Source organism: Taudactylus pleione, unplaced genomic scaffold, assembly GCF_031769625.1.
Source record: "Taudactylus pleione unplaced genomic scaffold, aTauple2 ptg000005l, whole genome shotgun sequence".
Classification (NCBI taxonomy): domain Eukaryota; kingdom Metazoa; phylum Chordata; class Amphibia; order Anura; family Myobatrachidae; genus Taudactylus; species Taudactylus pleione.
This window is the reverse complement of record NW_028284408.1, coordinates 10,263,177-10,283,202: the sequence shown is the minus strand read 5'-3', so window position 1 is coordinate 10,283,202 and position 20,026 is coordinate 10,263,177.

The window sequence follows — 20,026 nt, the reverse complement described above, 5'->3', positions numbered from 1 at the left end:
TTTCTTTGGACAGCCTGCCTGTACTGCTGACCGACAGGCTGAGACAGATAAGCAAATGTGTAATGTTCCTGTAGAAGGCAATCAAGTAGCGGCTCTGTTAGATTCTGGCAGCCTGGTTACACTTATAAAAGCTGAACTACTGAACCCCTTAAAGCACAATGGAAGAGCTGTTGGTGTGACCTGCATACATGGGGATATTTGGTATTATGTTACTGCAGAAGTGAACATAGAAACACAGTATGGTTCTCCTATAGTCTCTGTGGGATTGGTGCATGGCTTGAGGTATGATATAATGTTGGGGAGAGACTTTGCTCTCTTCTGGAAGTTGTGGGAAAGCCGACTTGTTACCGAAGTAAATAACCCCGACCCATTTGAGAAGGCTGCTGATGTAGTAGCAGGGGAAGTTTCTTCCGGGTCTGAGAAGTTCCCTTTTGCTAGCGTGATTGGTGAACCAGAGAATACTGAGGTGGGAAGTGTTGTTAAACCAGTTGATCGTCTGTCTGAAAAGAGATCTTTGCAGTGGAGCAGTTCAATGACCCTACTTTGGTAGGGAAAACGTAAAATTGATTGTTGGTAAATCCATAGGCCCTGTTAGTCCATTGTCATATCCTCATAGGGCAGTACGCCAGGATTTTTTGTATGGGAGACAGCCAAGGGGATTACCTGACACTGCCAAAGAGAAATGGGAGGGGAAGTCCAGTCAAGTCCCTATAAAACTGTCATTGAGCCTAGGAAAAGAAAACCAGAACAGTTATATCATGTAAATCTTATTAAACCTTGGTATGATAGAGCAGCTCTGTCAGCCCTCCCGGCCCCCCAGTAAACCTAGGGCCTTTGGTTCCTGAAGTGACATTAGCGAAAACCCTGTCAACCATCCAACAGCAGGAAGTTAAGGAATTGCTTATCAGAAATAGGGGTTTGTTCTCAGATGTACCGGGCAATACCATAGTCATTAAACGTGATATAATCACTGACCCAGGGGTTGAGATTAACCTAAAGCCCTATAGGTTACCAGAAGGCCAAAGAGAACCCGTGTCTAAAGAAATTAAAAAATGCTTGAACTGGGTGTAATTGAAAAATCGCATAGTGAGTGGTCAAGTGCCATTGTGCTTAATCCAAAGCTTGATGGGAGTGTACGTTTTGGCAACGATTTCCAAAAATTGAACAGTGTCAAAGTTCAATGCCTACCCAATGCCAAGGGTGGATGAACTAATTCAAAGGCCAGGAAGCCAGCTGGCCAATACAGATGCTTTGTCACGTATCCATTGTTTGAGGGCTACAGTTGTTCTGTCCCACAGGTCGAAACAAAGGGGGGGATATGTAATAGAAGCACTGGTAAAGTGGTCAATGGCAGGTACATTTGTCCTAGGTTTTGGCCTATGTGCTCTAAAAAAATCCCAGGAGAAGTCTGTTTTGTAAACAGACCAGAGTATCGGCTTTTGGAAAAGCCGGCTTGGGTCCTGGGGGTGTGGGTGTGAGGAGAGGGAGGGCTCCATCCACAGGCCAATCCAGGTTTTGGGCCTTTCAGCCTGGTAACAGGCTCATTAGGGCTTACAGCTGGAAATGGCTAAGATAAGCATGGTTTGTTTGTGGCTGAGTGTCTCACAGCTGGGGAGGTAGGCATGCATGCTAGCATGTCCAGAGACACTGTATGATTACCCTGTAAGTACTGTGCATGTGCTGTTATTGATGGTTAGGGCAATAGGTCCTACCATTCTGGTAGTGAGGGTACCCACTGTTTAGTTAGTGCCCAGATGGGCTAGGGTTTTGTTTACTGTCTACTTTATTTATGTGTTTGGTACAATTAAGGCTGGCGCCGACCAGTTTGTACAACAACCCCAGACTTTTGTCTTGTTTCCTCGGCTGCTGTGTGCATAAAGAGGGAGTCCATCTACCCCAGGAGAGGGACCCCTATCCCGACTGTCACAAAATATATATATATATTAGGGGTGTGCACCGGCCACTTTTCGTGTTTTGTGTTTTGGTTTTGGATCTGGATCTTTCTTCGTGTTTTGGATCTGGATTGGTTTTGCCAAAACCACCCTTCCGTGTTTTGGGTTCTGGGTTTTGTGTTTTGGATCTGTATTTTTTTTTTAAAAAGCATAAAAACAGCTAAAATCACAGAATTTGTTGGTTTCTCTGCTCCTATGCTATTATTAACCTCAATAACCTTAATTTCCACTCATTTCCAGTCTATTCTGAACACCTCACACCTCACAATAGTGTTTTCATGTCCAAAAGGTTGCACCGAGGTAGCTGGATGACTATGCTAAGCGACACGAGTGGGCGGCACAAACACGTGACCCATCTAGGAGTGGCACTGCAGTGGCAGACAGGATGGCAGTTAGAAAAACTAGGCCCCAAACTGTACATAATGCAAAGAAAAAAAAGAAGTGCAAGATGGAATTGTCCTTGGGCCCTCCCACCCACCCTTATGTTGTATAAACAGGACATGCACACTTTAACAAATCAATCATTTCAGCGCCAGGGTCTGCCACACAACTGTGGCTGAAATGATTGGTTCGTTTGGGCCCCCACAAAACAAGCTGGCAATTAATGTGTCCCTGCACAAACTGGCTCTACGGAGGCAAGATGTCATCCTCATCCTCCTCATCCACCGATTCCTCACCCTCTTCAGTGTGTACATCCTCATCCTCACAAAGTATTAACTCGTCCCCACTTGAATCCACCACCACAGGTCCCTCTGTACCTTCTGGAGGCTGGTCTCCCTGGAAGAGCTGATAATTCATTTTGATGAACATCATCTTCTCCACATTCTGTGGAAGCAACCTCCTACGCCTTTCGCTGACAAGGTTCCCGGCTGCACTAAACACTCTTTCGGAGTACACACTGGAGGGGGGGCAACTCAGGTAAAATAGAGCCAGCTTGTACAGGGGCCTCCAAATTGCCTCTTTTTCCTGCCAGTACAGGTATGGACTGTCTGACATGCCTACTTGGATGCTGTCACCGATGTAATCCTCCACCATTCTGTCAATGGTGACAGTATCATATGCAGTGACAGTAGACATGTCAGAAATTGTTGCCAGGTCCTTCAGTCCGGACCAGATGTCCAAACTTGGTCCTGCCTGCCCTGCATCACCGCCAGCGGGTTGCTTAGGATACCTAAGTTTTTTCCTGGCAGCCCCAGTTGCGGGAGAAAATGAAGAAGGAGCCGTTGACGTGTCACGTTCCGCTTCAGCTGACAGTGTGTTCACCAGCAGGTCTTTGCACCTCTGCAGGCTTGTGTCGGCTGGAAAGAGAGACACCACATAGGCTTTAAACCTAGGATCAAGCACGGTGGCCAAAATGTAGTGGTCTGATTTCAACAGATTGACCACCCAGGAATCCTGGCAAAGCGAATGAAGGGCTTCATCCACAAGTCCCACATGCCGAGCGGAATCGCTCCGTCTTAGCTCCTCCTTCACTTTCTCTAGCTGCTTCTGCAAAAGCCTGATGAGGGGAATGACCTGACTCAAGCTGGCTGTGTCTGAACTGACTTCACGTGTGGCAAGTTCGAAGGGCTGGAGAACCTTGCACAACACGGAAATCATTCTCCACTGCGCTTGAGTCAGGTGCATACCCCCTCCTTTGCCTATGTCATAGGTGGATGTATAGGCTTGTATGGCCTTTTGCTGCTCCTCCATCCTCTGAAGCATATAGAGGGTTGAGTTCCACCGCGTCACAACCTCTTGCTTCAGGTGATGGCGGGGCAGGTTCAAGAGTGTTTGCTGGCGCTCCAGTCTTCGGCACGCAGTCACTGAATGGCGAAAGTGGCCAGAAATTTTTCGGGCCACCCAAAGCGTCTCCTGCACGCCCCTGTCGCTTTTCAGAAAATTCTGCACCACCAAGTCTATTGTGTGAGCAAAACATGGGACGTGCTGGAATTTGCCCAGATGTAATGCCCGCACAATATTGGTGGCGTTGTCAGATATCACAAATCCCCAGGAGAGTCTAAGTGGGGTAAGCCACTGGGCGATGATTTCCCTCAGTTTCTCTAAGAGGTTGTCGGCGGTGTGCCTCTTACTGAAACCGGTGATACACAGCGTAGCCTGCCTTGTAACGAGCTGGCGTTTCTGAGATGCTGCTACTGGTGACGCTGCTGCTGTTGCTGCGTAAGGTGATACATCTACCCAGTGGGCTGTCACAGTCATATAGTCCTTAGTCTGCCCTGTTCCACTTGTCCACATGTCCGTGGTTAAGTGGACATTGTGTACAACGGCATTTTTCAGGACACTGAGGACACTTTTTCTGACGTTTCTGTACAGTCTCGGTATCGCCTGCCTAGTGAAGTGGAATCTAGACGGGATTTGGAACTGGGGACACACTACCTCCATCAATTGTCTAAATCCCACTGCACTAATGGCGGATACCGGACGCACGTCTAACACCAACATAGCAGTCAAGGCCTCAGTTATACGTTTTGCTTCAGGATGACTGCTGTCGTACTTCATCCTCCTCGCTAAGGACTGTTGGAGGGTCAATTGTTTAGTAAAAGTAGTGGTGTTCCTACTTCCTCTCTGGGATGATGAACGACTCCCAGCAGCAGCAACAGCAGCAGCGGCAGCAGTAGGCGTAGCAATGCAGGATCCTCCAGAGGAATCCCGGATAGGAGAGTCAGTCATGCCAGTGACATGGCCTGCAGGACTACTTCCGATCCTGACTAAGGAGGAAATTGTCGAGGAGGGAGTTGACGGTGTGGTTTGCAGGCGCTTGGATACAACAGGACAACGGGATTTAGGTGTCCCTGGACTGCTTACGGTCTTAGCCAAAGTTTCTGAACTTGACAGTAACTTTTTATGAACGCGCTGCAGGTGCCGTATAAGGGAGGATGTTCCTAGGTGGTTGACGTCCCTACCCCTACTTATTTCACCTTTACATATGGTACATATGGCAAGACAGTTGTTGTCCGGATTTGGATAGAAATATTGCCAGACCAAAGAGGTGGAATGTTTGGTCTTCTGCCCAGGCATGACCATGATGGGCTTTTTCATCCCACGGACAACAACTGTCTCCCCCGGAGCCTGATTTAAACAAACCACATCACCATCAGAATCCTCCTCGCCAACTTCCTCCTCAGCGCCAGCTACACCAGTATCCTCATCCTGTTGTACTTCAACAGTGACATCTTCAATTTGCATATCAGCAAGTGGACTGTGGGTGCTCCTTTCAGCACTTGCAGGGGGCGTGCAAATGGTGGAAAGAGCCACCTCTTCCCGTCCAGTGCTGGGAAGGTCAGGCATCGCAACCACCACCACACTTGGACTCTCCTTGGGGATTTGTGATATCTTCTTAGAAAGCACAGTTCTTCGCTGTGCTTTTGCCAGCTTAACTCTTTTGATTTTAGTAGTGGGAGGAGGGCTTCCATCGTCATGTGAAGCTGAACCACTAGTCATGAACATACTAGGGATCGACCTTAGCCGTTCCTTGCCACTCCGTGTCGTAAATGGCATATTGGCAAGTTTACGTTTCTCTTCAGCTGATTTAAATGTCTTTTTCAAGGTCATTTTCCTGAACTTTGCCATTTTGGATTGTATGTGCCCTCTACTATGACATTGGGCATCGGCCTTGGCAGACGACGTTGATGGCATGTTATCGTCTATGTCATGACTAGTGGCAGCAGCTTCAGCACTAGGAGGAAGTGGTTCTTGATCTTTCTCTATTTTATTTTTATCGGAGAAAGTTTGGTCCTCCATTTATGTTATATCGATTTGATATATACGTGCGGCTAAACACAGAAAATAATTTTTTTTTGGTTTGGACTGGAGTGTACTTTGTGGGTTACAGCACCCTTTAACGGTCAAGCCAGCCGGCCCTTTACTTATGACACAGGCGCACTCTTGGCACTACTTTGTTGATGCACGTGCGGCTACTGCGCACACAATTCACAAACACAGAAAATAATTTTTTTTTGGTTTGGACTGGAGTGTACTTTCGGGGGTTACAGCACCCTTAACGGTCAAGCCAGCCGGCCCTTTACTTATGACACAGGCGCACGCTTGGCACTACTTTGTTGATGCACGTGCGGCTACTGCGCACACAATTCACAAACACAGAAAATAATTTTTTTTTGGTTTGGACTGGAGTGTACTTTCGGGGGTTACAGCACCCTTTAACGGTCAAGCCAGCCGGCCCTTTACTTATGACACAGGCGCACGCTTGGCACTACTTTGTTGATGCACGTGCGGCTACTGTGCACACAATTCACAAACACAGAAAATAATTTTTTTTTTGGTTTGGACTGGAGTGTACTTTGGGGGTTACAGCACCCTTTAACGGTCAAGCCAGCCGGCCCTTTACTTATGACACAGGCGCACGCTTGGCACTACTTTGTTGATGCACGTGCGGCTACTGCGCACACAATTCACAAACACAGAAAATAATTTTTTTTTGGTTTGGACTGGAGTGTACTTTGTGGGTTACAGCACCCTTTAACGGTCAAGCCAGCCGGCCCTTTACTTATGACACAGGCGCACTCTTGGCACTACTTTGTTGATGCACGTGCGGCTACTGCGCACACAATTCACAAACACAGAAAATAATTTTTTTTTGGTTTGGACTGGAGTGTACTTTCGGGGGTTACAGCACCCTTAACGGTCAAGCCAGCCGGCCCTTTACTTATGACACAGGCGCACGCTTGGCACTACTTTGTTGATGCACGTGCGGCTACTGCGCACACAATTCACAAACACAGAAAATAATTTTTTTTTGGTTTGGACTGGAGTGTACTTTCGGGGGTTACAGCACCCTTTAACGGTCAAGCCAGCCGGCCCTTTACTTATGACACAGGCGCACGCTTGGCACTACTTTGTTGATGCACGTGCGGCTACTGCGCACACAATTCACAAACACAGAAAATAATTTTTTTTTTGGTTTGGACTGGAGTGTACTTTGGGGGTTACAGCACCCTTTAACGGTCAAGCCAGCCGGCCCTTTACTTATGACACAGGCGCACGCTTGTCACTACTTTGTTGATGCACGTGCGGCTACTGCGCACACAATTCACAAACACAGAAAATAATTTTTTTTTTGGTTTTGACTGGAGTGTACTTTGGGGGTTACAGCACCCTTTAACGGTCAAGCCAGCCGGCCCTTTACTTATGACACAGGCGCACGCTTGGCACTACTTTGTTGATGCACGTGCGGCTACTGCGCACACAATTCACAAACACAGAAAATAATTTTTTTTTTGGTTTGGACTGGAGTGTACTTTGGGGGTTACAGCACCCTTTAACGGTCAAGCCAGCCGGCCCTTTACTTATGACACAGGCGCACGCTTGGCACTACTTTGTTGATGCACGTGCGGCTACTGCGCACACAATTCACAAACACAGAAAATAATTTTTTTTTTGGTTTGGACTGCAGTGTACTTTGGGGGTTACAGCACCCTTTAACGGTCAAGCCAGCCGGCCCTTTACTTATGACACAGGCGCACGCTTGGCACTACTTTGTTGATGCACGTGCGGCTACTGCGCACACAATTCACAAACACAGAAAATAATTTTTTTTTTGGTTTGGACTGGAGTGTACTTTGGGGGTTACAGCACCCTTTAACGGTCAAGCCAGCCGGCCCTTTACTTATGACACAGGCGCACGCTTGGCACTACTTTGTTGATGCACGTGCGGCTACTGCGCACACAATTCACAAACACAGAAAATAATTTTTTTTTTGGTTTGGACTGGAGTGTACTTTGGGGGTTACAGCACCCTTTAACGGTCAAGCCAGCCGGCCCTTTACTTATGACACAGGCGCACGCTTGGCACTACTTTGTTGATGCACGTGCGGCTACTGCGCACACAATTCACAAACACAGAAAATAATTTTTTTTTGGTTTGGACTGGAGTGTACTTTCGGGGGTTACAGCACCCTTTAACGGTCAAGCAAGCCGGCCCTTTACTTATGACACAGGCGCACGCTTGGCACTACTTTGTTGATGCACGTGCGGCTACTGTGTACACAATTCACAAACACAGAAAATAATTTTTTTTTTGGTTTGGACTGGAGTGTACTTTGGGGGTTACAGCACCCTTTAACGGTCAAGCCAGCCGGCCCTTTACTTATGACACAGGCGCACGCTTGGCACTACTTTGTTGATGCACGTGCGGCTACTGCGCACACAATTCACAAACACAGAAAATAATTTTTTTTTTGGTTTGGACTGGAGTGTATTTTCGGGGGTTACAGCACCCTTAACGGTCAAGCCAGCCGGCCCTTTACTTATGACACAGGTGCACGCTTGGCACTACTTTGTTGATGCACGTGCGGCTACTGCGCACACAATTCACAAACACAGAAAATATTTTTTTTTTTGGTTTGGACTGGAGTGTACTTTCGGGGGTTACAGCACCCTTAACGGTCAAGCCAGCCGGCCCTTTACTTATGACACAGGCGCACGCTTGGCACTACTTTTTTGATGCACGTGCGGCTACTGCGCACACAATTCACAAACACAGAAAATAATTATTTTTTTGGTTTGGACTGGAGTGTACTTTCGGGGGTTACAGCACCCTTAACGGTCAAGCCAGCCGGCCCTTTACTTATGACACAGGCGCACGCTTGGCACTACTTTGTTGATGCACGTGCGGCTACTGCGCACACAATTCACAAACACAGAAAATAATTTTTTTTTGGTTTGGACTGGAGTGTACTTTCGGGGGTTACAGCACCCTTTAATGGTCAAGCCAGCCGGCCCTTTACTTATGACACAGGCGCACGCTTGGCACTACTTTGTTGATGCACGTGCGGCTACTGCGCACACAATTCACAAACACAGAAAATATATTATTTTTTTAGCACTTGGGGGGAGCACCCCTGATGGACAGAGCACCCCCTGGACAACACTACAGCACTCCTTTAGGACTGGGACACTGCACAGGACTTTGGAGTGGACACAGCCCCTATGGAGAACTGACTGCACAACACAGTCCAGCCAGCCCCTATGGACTTTGAAGTAGTGGACACAGCCCCTATTAACAACAGCAGCACAGCACAACACAGCCAGCCCCTATGGACTTTGAAGTAGTGGACAACAGCAGCACTACACTACACTACACTACACAGCCCTAACTCCCACCCTCCCTCTTCACTGTCCTCAGCCGAGTGAGAAAATGGCGCCGACGCGGGTACCTTATATAGGATCCAAAACCCGTGAGACTCGGAAGGCGGGATGATGACGTTTTGCCTCGATTTCAGATCCGAGTCAGGTGGGAAAAGTCGAGCCTGACTCGGATCGGACTCGGATCGGGGGGGCTCGGGGGGGTTCGGATTTCAGAAATCCGAACCCGCTCACCCCTAATATATATATATATATATATATATATATATATATATATAGTGATGAAAGCACTTGAGAAGTCTGGGATGGCATATTTGTGTGTCCCAGATTCCTATCATGTGTGTTTTAAAAACCCCAGGAAAAGTATGTTATGCCAAACAGACCAGAAGTGTCAGCTTTTGGTAAAAGCCGGATAATGGGTCCTAGGGGTGTGGATGTGAGAAGAGAAGGGAGGGCTCCACCACAGACAATTCAGGTGTTGGGCCTTTCAGTCAGAGAGTAGGCTGATTAGCAGTTGCACCTGGAAGTGGCTCAGATAAGCTGTGTTATGTTTTGGTTCAGTGTCTCACATACCCTGGGGAGAAACAGACACTGAGGTTTGTTCAGAGACACTGTGATATTTGAAAGTGCTGTGTTTGTGTTTGTGACAAGGCACTGCCCTGCCACTTGTAGACAGGGAATAACCTATCTAGTTAGTGCCCAGACAGGCTAGGATTTATTTTTATGTTTTGTTTATTTTGTTGATTATATTGCACATTAAAACTGGTTCCGACCAGCTTGCATGAAAACTCTGGACTGGTGTGCTGTTTCTTGTCTGCTGTGCGTTAGGAGGTGTCCATCTACCCCAGGAGAGGGACCCCTACCCCAACTATATCACAATATATATATATATATATAAATATATACTGTAGATATATATATATATTTATACATATATATATATAAAGTTATGGTCACATGGGCCAAAAGAGGGTACCTATTGATTAGATGCTGTGCTGGTGCCTTTTTGGACTGTCTTGACAATGACCCTCAGGCTTCGAAACGTCTACTTGTTATACTTACCCTGTTGAAAATAATAAAGCCTTAAAGTTTACTTATACTGGTGAGTGCCCTCTTTTGGCCCAAGTGACCATAATTTTTTCTATTATTTTTAATGCCCCATCATCAAGGACCTTAAAAGGGCATTAAAAGGGCTCCGAAACGTTGGTGATATAACCTGTTTTTCGACTGATTATATACCTGAGTGCCGCCATATTGGAATTATATATATACATACATACAGTATATATAGTGTAAATAAACCCCCCCTTTATTTCCTACATTTCTAACCCAAGCTCCTCTAAATACATAACATGGTGTATGGGGGAAGGTATTTGTGTATCTATGTTTGTATCCTTTTTACGTAGTTGCCTTTTCAAGTAATTATAAAATTGGGAATATCATTTGAAGTTTCTTAAGAATTGGCCATCAAATCCATCTAATAGTACCGCAGTTTGCAAATGTGCAGTTGGGGTGTTTTTGCTCTGCAATAATTCTGTTTATGTTATCAATTAAATATACAGACACCCTTCCCCCACAGTTTTCTTAAAATATGTATAATCTGTAATTTTGCACTTTTTATCATTTTCCCCTCCTTACTCCATTATGCTATATACTTTCTCTGCTTGAGCTTGGTCCTACATATCTACTATCCCTATATAGTTATTTCATTTGGGCTTGGAACTCGCTTTCTCTCCCTCACCATTATTTGTGTCTGTACCTCTCCAACCCTTTCTCCTATGTTCTTTTTCCAACCTGGGCATGGTTCTCTTTACTCTCCAGTCTTTTAGAAAAAATTACAAGACAAGTCTCCTGCTCTTAATCCATCATCAGGAAGTGTTACAGTATACAACAGATACATAACATGTCTTACCTTAATACATCTAAGACAGACATGTGTGGTGGGTGTCTGCAACAGACCGCTCGTTGCGTGGTGCCTCGCTTCTGGGGTCTGTCCACTGGAAGATCCCCTACCTCGCCAAAGTTAGAATTAGCAGTGGTTCCAAGTCTCAGGTCCCAGAAGTTTGCCCACGCATGCTGGCCATGTAACCATGGCAACTTCATAAACATAAACAAAGCCAATGTGCAGTGGGAAATGATACAAAGTGATACCTAAGAAAACACATACAGAGGAAGCAAGGTACAACAAGAATAAGTGCTATCTAGTATGTATTAGCAAAAGAGCTTGTCCAAATTAGAAATCTAACCACAAAGACCCTGCAAGAAAAGCAGGGGATCAGAAGCAACACTCTATCTAAGCACAAAGATAATGATATACGCATATGTATCTAGTAAGGTTACATCATAATACAATACAATGTGTACTAGATACCTAATATATAAAAAAATACTAAAACATATGTTAGAGTAAATCACATAAAAAGGAAAGGCATTTAAATATAGCATGGAATATCAAGAGCTAACCCCCCCAATTAAATGAATGGGGACAGATGATCATTCAGTCCCCAGTTTAATAATCCATCTGGTTTCCAATTGGAGAAGTTTCTTGTCACGGTCCCCTGCTCGAAGTTCCTTGGGGACATGATTGATTATAAACATATCTTAGTATACATAGGCTATATTTATCATTAACAAAATGTTTGGCAACTAGTTGTTCATTCATTTTGCCACTTAGAGCTCCTCTGATTGCCAACCGATGTGGGGCCATTCTATCCTTAAAGGGACAGACTGTTCTGCCCTACAGGCCACATGGGCATTTGGTCATATAAATAATATAACAGCTATTACACGACAGTGGAGAATTGATGGAAAATTTGTGGTCAAAATGTGGGTGATAGAAAAACTTTGTATGCACCAGATAGCTGCATGTAGTGCAGCCGATGCATTTGTAACAGCCACCCAGTTTAAAACATGTGTTATGTTGTCTGCTTCCACATCCCATGACATCAGTACATACAAAACCCATCTTTAATATATCTGCAGATGGTCATTCATACACACTGAATGGCGATCATCTGCTTGCGCTCTCGGGTCCCGGCGGCCGGTGGGCATGTCAGGGGTGTGTCCCGCCCCCTCCTCGTGGCTGCCGCTGTGCATGTATGGGTGGTCTGCAGACCGCCAGTACACACTTGCCGATGGACAGATATGTCTGCAGACATATCTGTCCATCGGCTGTGCAGCACAGCCAATGCGATATGTCAGTGAATGGTGACGTTCACCAACATACCGTGGGTACACTCTGGCTGGCGGGCAGCAGATACATTGGCAATTGATAGGCCAATGTATCTATCAGTGTGTACCCAGCATGAGGTTGATACATCTCTGTCGTTCTGAATAATGAACCAGAATGAGTTGACTGATTGTAATATGATTTTATCTGCAGTATCAAACTTGCGTACCCAGTGCAGATGATTGTCGTTTTTGGCCGTATGTTGTTTAAAAAAGGTGTCCATCCTGGAAAGCCGATCCACTTTATTTTTTGACTTAGAGTACTGGTGGAATAACCTCTATCCCAAAATCTGTTTAGCATGTTCTGCATACTATCATTGAGACAATCATGTTGACTTGTTATACGTTTGACCCGCAGTAACTGCGAATATGGTAACCCTCTTTTGAGGGATGGAGAGTGGTGACTGCTGGCCAGTAGAAGGATGTGTCTATCTGTAGTTTTGCTGAATAATGAGGTATTGATCTGTACTTCTTTGATGGTGATATGCACATCTAGATAATGTATACTTTCTCAAATTCACTTTCTCTGAAAGTGAATTTGATGGGGAAGTTTAATCTAATGATGGATGACATATGCAGTCTAAAGACCATCTCTGTGCCAGTCCACAGTAGTAGCACGTCATCAATGTAGTATGTATAAAGGGAAGAGAAGATTTGCTGTTCCACCATTGTCATGTATGCATTAGTGTACAAGGGTGCAATGTTCGAACCCATTGCACACCACTCCGTACGCTATAGAAAAAACTCACCGTTTAAAGAAAAAAAGTTCCAGAAGTTGAATGAACAAGTCGTATTGTCAGTTAGTAGGTACTTGACAGCCTCTATGCCATCTATGTGATATCGAGTAAGCATAACCATACGTCTGGGCTGGGGGAACATTATTGATTGCCCTAATTTTTGTAATAATGAGGTGGTATCCTTCAAATACTGTATGTCTCTGAATTCTGTATGCAGGGCTATAAAAAATTATCCAAAAAATTGTACACCGGATTGTAAAGAGAGTCACGGGTTGTTAGAAATGGCCTGCCAGGAGGAGACTAAAGGCCTTTGTGTATTTTAGGCACACAATATAATAAGGGTGCAAAGGATGTTCTGTTTTAAGAGCCATAGCCAGTTCCTCATATTTATAGAATTTTTTCAAACAAAGGTACCATCGGAATCCAATAACCCGTTTTCATCATTTTTGCAAGTACGCAGCACCTCCACGTTTGACCCCCAATCCACCAATACATCGTTAAAGACTTTTAACCGTCTTTTGGATGATTCTGTTTCTAGGTATATTCAAGCATCGACTACTCAACATTTCAATCTAACATGTAAAGAAAAAGAAGCTCTAGATAATTTGAGTGCATACAGAGATATCATCATCCGCCCCGCCGATAAGGGGGGTGCGATTGTGATCCAGGATCTGAAGGACTACATGATAGAAATCGAAAGACAACTAGCCGACATAAACACCTACCAGAAATTGGCTAAGGACCCCACTGGTGATTATAAAAAAGAGCTGGATCAGATCTTAATACAAGCAGAAGATAACGGTTTAATTAGTGACAAGGTGAGACGGTCCTTAATACAAGAGTTCCCAGTGGTGCCTATAATGTATTTGGTCCCCAAAATTCACAAAAATCTACAATCACCCCCGGGAAGACCGATTATATCGGCTAGGAACTCCTTATACCAGCCCATCTCTATGTTTCTAGACACAATTCTCCAGCCTTTGGTGTCTACACAGCCATCATATATTAAGGACACCACAGCCTTTTTATTGGCATTGAAAACGGTAACGATGGTTCCACCAGATACCTTAATTTGTGTGATGGACGTTTCAAGTCTATACACATCTATCCCCCATAACAAGGGAATAGAGATCATGAAAACATTTATTGTACAACAACGTATGACTGTTCTGGATAAAACCTTTTTCTTAAAGTTATTAGAACTTATGCTGTCACGCAATTATTTTCTATACAATGGGAAGTTTTATCAACAGGTGTCCGGCTGTGCCATGGGCAGTAACGTAGCCCCGAGCTACGCAAACGTCTATATGTTTAGTGAAGAATATGATATGTTTTTCTCCAATGTAGAAATTAGCAAACACATACTTATCTACACGAGGTACATAGACGATTTATTTATGTTATGGACTGGTGGCTTAACGACATTTGAGTTGCTGATGCAACAAATTAATAACCGTGACTCACCTATTAAATTGACCTATAACTGTAGTACATCTACATTGAATTATCTTGACGTTCAAGTAACTATCGAAAATGGTAGTATTAAAACAGGGGTATATAGTAAACCTACGGATCGTAATACCCTACTTGCGGCCAATAGCCATCATCCTAAATCACTTGTGAGAGGGCTTCCAAAATCACAAATGATGAGAATTGCACGTATTTCAAGTGACCTTGATCATACTCGACAAGAGTTGGAAAAAATAATAGACAAGTTCGTGACAAGGGGATATTCTTTAACTCAACTAAGGAAGCAAAGAGATGAGGTCCTGCTACTTCAAAGAGACACGTTATTACAATCTACAAATAAAGACAAAGGTAACATTATCCCTTGGAAACTTGAATACCAAACCAGTAGTCCAGTGATCCAGCGAGCCACACGGACACTATGGCCCATAGTTTCAACTGATAAAGACTTACCTTGCTTCACAGGCAAACGACCGATGGCGTGCTTCAAAAGAGGCAGAAATATTAGGGACATGGTGGTCCATACGGATATAACTGGATTCGTGCATCCCAGTCAGGAAGGTCAAATTATACGGGCAAAAGCACCAGGTTGCTACAAATGTACAAAATGTACCACGTGTCAATATATGATGACAGGATCAACATTTAAACATCCCCATCGTGACCATATATATCATTTAAAACATGTCCTCACCTGTACTTCAACATACGTAGTTTATTTGATAATGTGCCCGTGCGGATATCATTATGTCGGTAAGACCATCAGGACAGTGAGAGAACGGATGGCTTTACACCGATCGGCCATTAAATCAGCCCTACTAAAAAAAGTGGCTGAGCAACCTGTGGCTAGACATTTTTTGCTAGCTGACCACCCTTTGTCTGCTTTGAAACATATTTTAATTGATCATGTTCCAACAACGTTAAGGGGAGGAAATAGAGGCGAAAAACTTCTGCGTCTCGAAGCGTCCTGGATACACAAATTAAATACGATCCATCCTGCGGGACTTAATGAGAAACTGTCTCTTAATGTATTTTTGTAAAGACAATCGTTACGCCTCAGACACTACTTTGTATTGAGTAACCACTTAAAGTGTGGTTAGGATGACTTACCTGTAGTTTATCATTATAGCTGTTCTAGTCTATGGTATATATTATATGTAGTTAGTTTGTATGTATTTTTCATAGTTAATAACTTAAGCGACTGATATTTATATGTAAGTTTATTGCATGCATGTAACATAATATGTTTCTTTGTCTCTCCTTGTAGCTGACGCGGGCCAGACAGACAGTATACCAAGCTTGAGGTTTGTCTCTATGACAACCAACAAGCTTTGGAGTGATGTCATCCATGGAGGACAGGAGCCGCCGCGTGCGCGCCAACCCCTCCCCCTGCCTGTCCTGGCCGGCGCCGGCACACAGGAAACACACCGCTATTTAAAGGTAAGACTCAGCAGTGTTTATGTCTGCTGTTTATATATTTAATATTGTTATGCCAGCCTTGAGAAAAGGGCCGTGTCTGGCTCTGAAACGTCGGCAGTTTGGCATGTATTAAACCTTTTTTTTTTGCTTATGATACCAGTCCAGGAGTGCCGCTGATTCTTTGCATGAATATTGGACACTTACAGAAGGCACCCTGGCACATATCTCCATTATTTTTTGAGTGCCGGTTCACCCTTGGAATATATACATTTGGGATTGCAAGGTCCCGCTTGGAACAAGGCACCATTCAACTCTTTACTGGCAGTTACCTGTTTGGAGAGTAACATATACAGCATGGAACAAAACAGCTCTAATCTACAGAGTGGCGGGGAATATCCGGCTGGATTCTCAGGCATCACCTTACCTAAGGGAATACTACACAGCTTCACTGATACTGAAGCTGAACACATTTTGTTTAAAGAACACTGGCCTTCTACAGACCATAAAGATGATGCAAAAGACTATTATCACCAAATGTCAAAATTGAAAAAACGGGAAACAGAATATCTCCTGCACGGAATATCCCTTTCAGAATACTACAGGGATCAAATGATACCGCGGGGATTCCGTGTGAAAAACGCTCCCACCATAGGGAGGCAAAACCCTGATTTTTGTAGGAAATGGGTAGGAGTGGTTAATAAATGCAGCATGGACCTAATGCTGCTTGTCATTCATGAAGCAGGGCTTGAACTGGCCAAGACCAGGGATAAAATTGAAGCTCTAGCTACTAAATCTAAATCCAGCTTCGATAGTGAAAGCAGTGTGGAACTACTCCAAAAACTACAGAAACAGAGTGAGACATATCGCCATGAATTAATTAAATTCAAGCGTAACAAAAAGCTGGTGGTGTGCGATGATTATGAGAATAATCACGTGTACCGCTGGCTGACAGGTGGGGACACAAGATCCCAGTCTTTTCAAAAGCAAAGACAACAGCGCCAAGGGTGGAGAGTTAGACGAGAAAATAAGCAAATAGACACAGTCACATCCAATAGTGACAGTGAATTCGCAATTCGCGATTCAGATGAAAGTGGGGATAGACAATCAGTCCCTTTAGATTCAACAGCTATGGCAACAGGGGAGAGTGCCATAAAAGGACTGCCACCCGCCGGGGGGGTCAAAACACGAGGTATAAAAGGTCTATCCTCCAAAAAGAAAACTTAATTTGTAATTTATCATCTAGAACCCTTACGGATATGGAGGTTAGTGTACTTAACAAAGGTTTAACCTTTGTCCCCACCAACATTCACAAGGACTTGACATGGCAGGTAGATTTACATCGGTTCTCTCGCAACCTTAGACTGAAAGAATTTTTTCAAACAAAGGTACCATCGGAATCCAATAACCCGTTTTCATCATTTTTGCAAGTACGCAGCACCTCCACGTTTGACCCCCAATCCACCAATACATCGTTTAAGACTTTTAACCGTCTTTTGGATGATTCTGTTTCTAGGTATATTCAAGCATCGACTACTCAACATTTCAATCTAACATGTAAAGAAAAAGAAGCTCTAGATAATTTGAGTGCATACAGAGATATCATCATCCGCCCCGCCGATAAGGGGGGTGCGATTGTGATCCAGGATCTGAAGGACTACATGATAGAAATCGAAAGACAACTAGCCGACATAAACACCTACCAGAAATTGGCTAAGGACCCCACTGGTGATTATAAAAAAGAGCTGGATCAGATCTTAATACAAGCAGAAGATAACGGTTTAATTAGTGACAAGGTGAGACGGTCCTTAATACAAGAGTTCCCAGTGGTGCCTATAATGTATTTGGTCCCCAAAATTCACAAAAATCTACAATCACCCCCGGGAAGACCGATTATATCGGCTAGGAACTCCTTATACCAGCCCATCTCTATGTTTCTAGACACAATTCTCCAGCCTTTGGTGTCTACACAGCCATCATATATTAAGGACACCACAGCCTTTTTATTGGCATTGAAAACGGTAACGATGGTTCCACCAGATACCTTAATTTGTGTGATGGACGTTTCAAGTCTATACACATCTATCCCCCATAACAAGGGAATAGAGATCATGAAAACATTTATTGTACAACAACGTATGACTGTTCTGGATAAAACCTTTTTCTTAAAGTTATTAGAACTTACGCTGTCACGCAATTATTTTCTATACAATGGGAAGTTTTATCAACAGGTGTCCGGCTGTGCCATGGGCAGTAACGTAGCCCCGAGCTACGCAAACGTCTATATGTTTAGTGAAGAATATGATATGTTTTTCTCCAATGTAGAAATTAGCAAACACATACTTATCTACACGAGGTACATAGACGATTATTTATGTTATGGACTGGTGGCTTAACGACATTTGAGTTGCTGATGCAACAAATTAATAACCGTGACTCACCTATTAAATTGACCTATAACTGTAGTACATCTACATTGAATTATCTTGACGTTCAAGTAACTATCGAAAATGGTAGTATTAAAACAGGGGTATATAGTAAACCTACGGATCGTAATACCCTACTTGCGGCCAATAGCCATCATCCTAAATCACTTGTGAGAGGGCTTCCAAAATCACAAATGATGAGAATTGCACGTATTTCAAGTGACCTTGATCATACTCGACAAGAGTTGGAAAAAATAATAGACAAGTTCGTGACAAGGGGATATTCTTTAACTCAACTAAGGAAGCAAAGAGATGAGGTCCTGCTACTTCAAAGAGACACGTTATTACAATCTACAAATAAAGACAAAGGTAACATTATCCCTTGGAAACTTGAATACCAAACCAGTAGTCCAGTGATCCAGCGAGCCACACGGGCACTATGGCCCATAGTTTCAACTGATAAAGACTTACCTTGCTTCACAGGCAAACGACCGATGGCGTGCTTCAAAAGAGGCAGAAATATTAGGGACATGGTGGTCCATACGGATATAACTGGATTCGTGCATCCCAGTCAGGAAGGTCAAATTATACGGGCAAAAGCACCAGGTTGCTACAAATGTACAAAATGTACCACGTGTCAATATATGATGACAGGATCAACATTTAAACATCCCCATCGTGACCATATATATCATTTAAAACATGTCCTCACCTGTACTTCAACATACGTAGTTTATTTGATAATGTGCCCGTGCGGATATCATTATGTCGGTAAGACCATCAGGACAGTGAGAGAACGGATGGCTTTACACCGATCGGCCATTAAATCAGCCCTACTAAAAAAAGTGGCTGAGCAACCTGTGGCTAGACATTTTTTGCTAGCTGACCACCCTTTGTCTGCTTTGAAACATATTTTAATTGATCATGTTCCAACAACGTTAAGGGGAGGAAATAGAGGCGAAAAACTTCTGCGTCTCGAAGCGTCCTGGATACACAAATTAAATACGATCCATCCTGCGGGACTTAATGAGAAACTGTCTCTTAATGTATTTTTGTAAAGACAATCGTTACGCCTCAGACACTACTTTGTATTGAGTAACCACTTAAAGTGTGGTTAGGATGACTTACCTGTAGTTTATCATTATAGCTGTTCTAGTCTATGGTATATATTATATGTAGTTAGTTTGTATGTATTTTTCATAGTTAATAACTTAAGCGACTGATATTTATATGTAAGTTTATTGCATGCATGTAACATAATATGTTTCTTTGTCTCTCCTTGTAGCTGACGCGGGCCAGACAGACAGTATACCAAGCTTGAGGTTTGTCTCTATGACAACCAACAAGCTTTGGAGTGATGTCATCCATGGAGGACAGGAGCCGCCGCGTGCGCGCCAACCCCTCCCCCTGCCTGTCCTGGCCGGCGCCGGCACACAGGAAACACACCGCTATTTAAAGGTAAGACTCAGCAGTGTTTATGTCTGCTGTTTATATATTTAATATTGTTATGCCAGCCTTGAGAAAAGGGCCGTGTCTGGCTCTGAAACGTCGGCAGTTTGGCATGTATTAAACCTTTTTTTTGCTTATGATACCAGTCCAGGAGTGCCGCTGATTCTTTGCATGAATATTGGACACTTACAGAAGGCACCCTGGCACATATCTCCATTATTTTTTGAGTGCCGGTTCACCCTTGGAATAT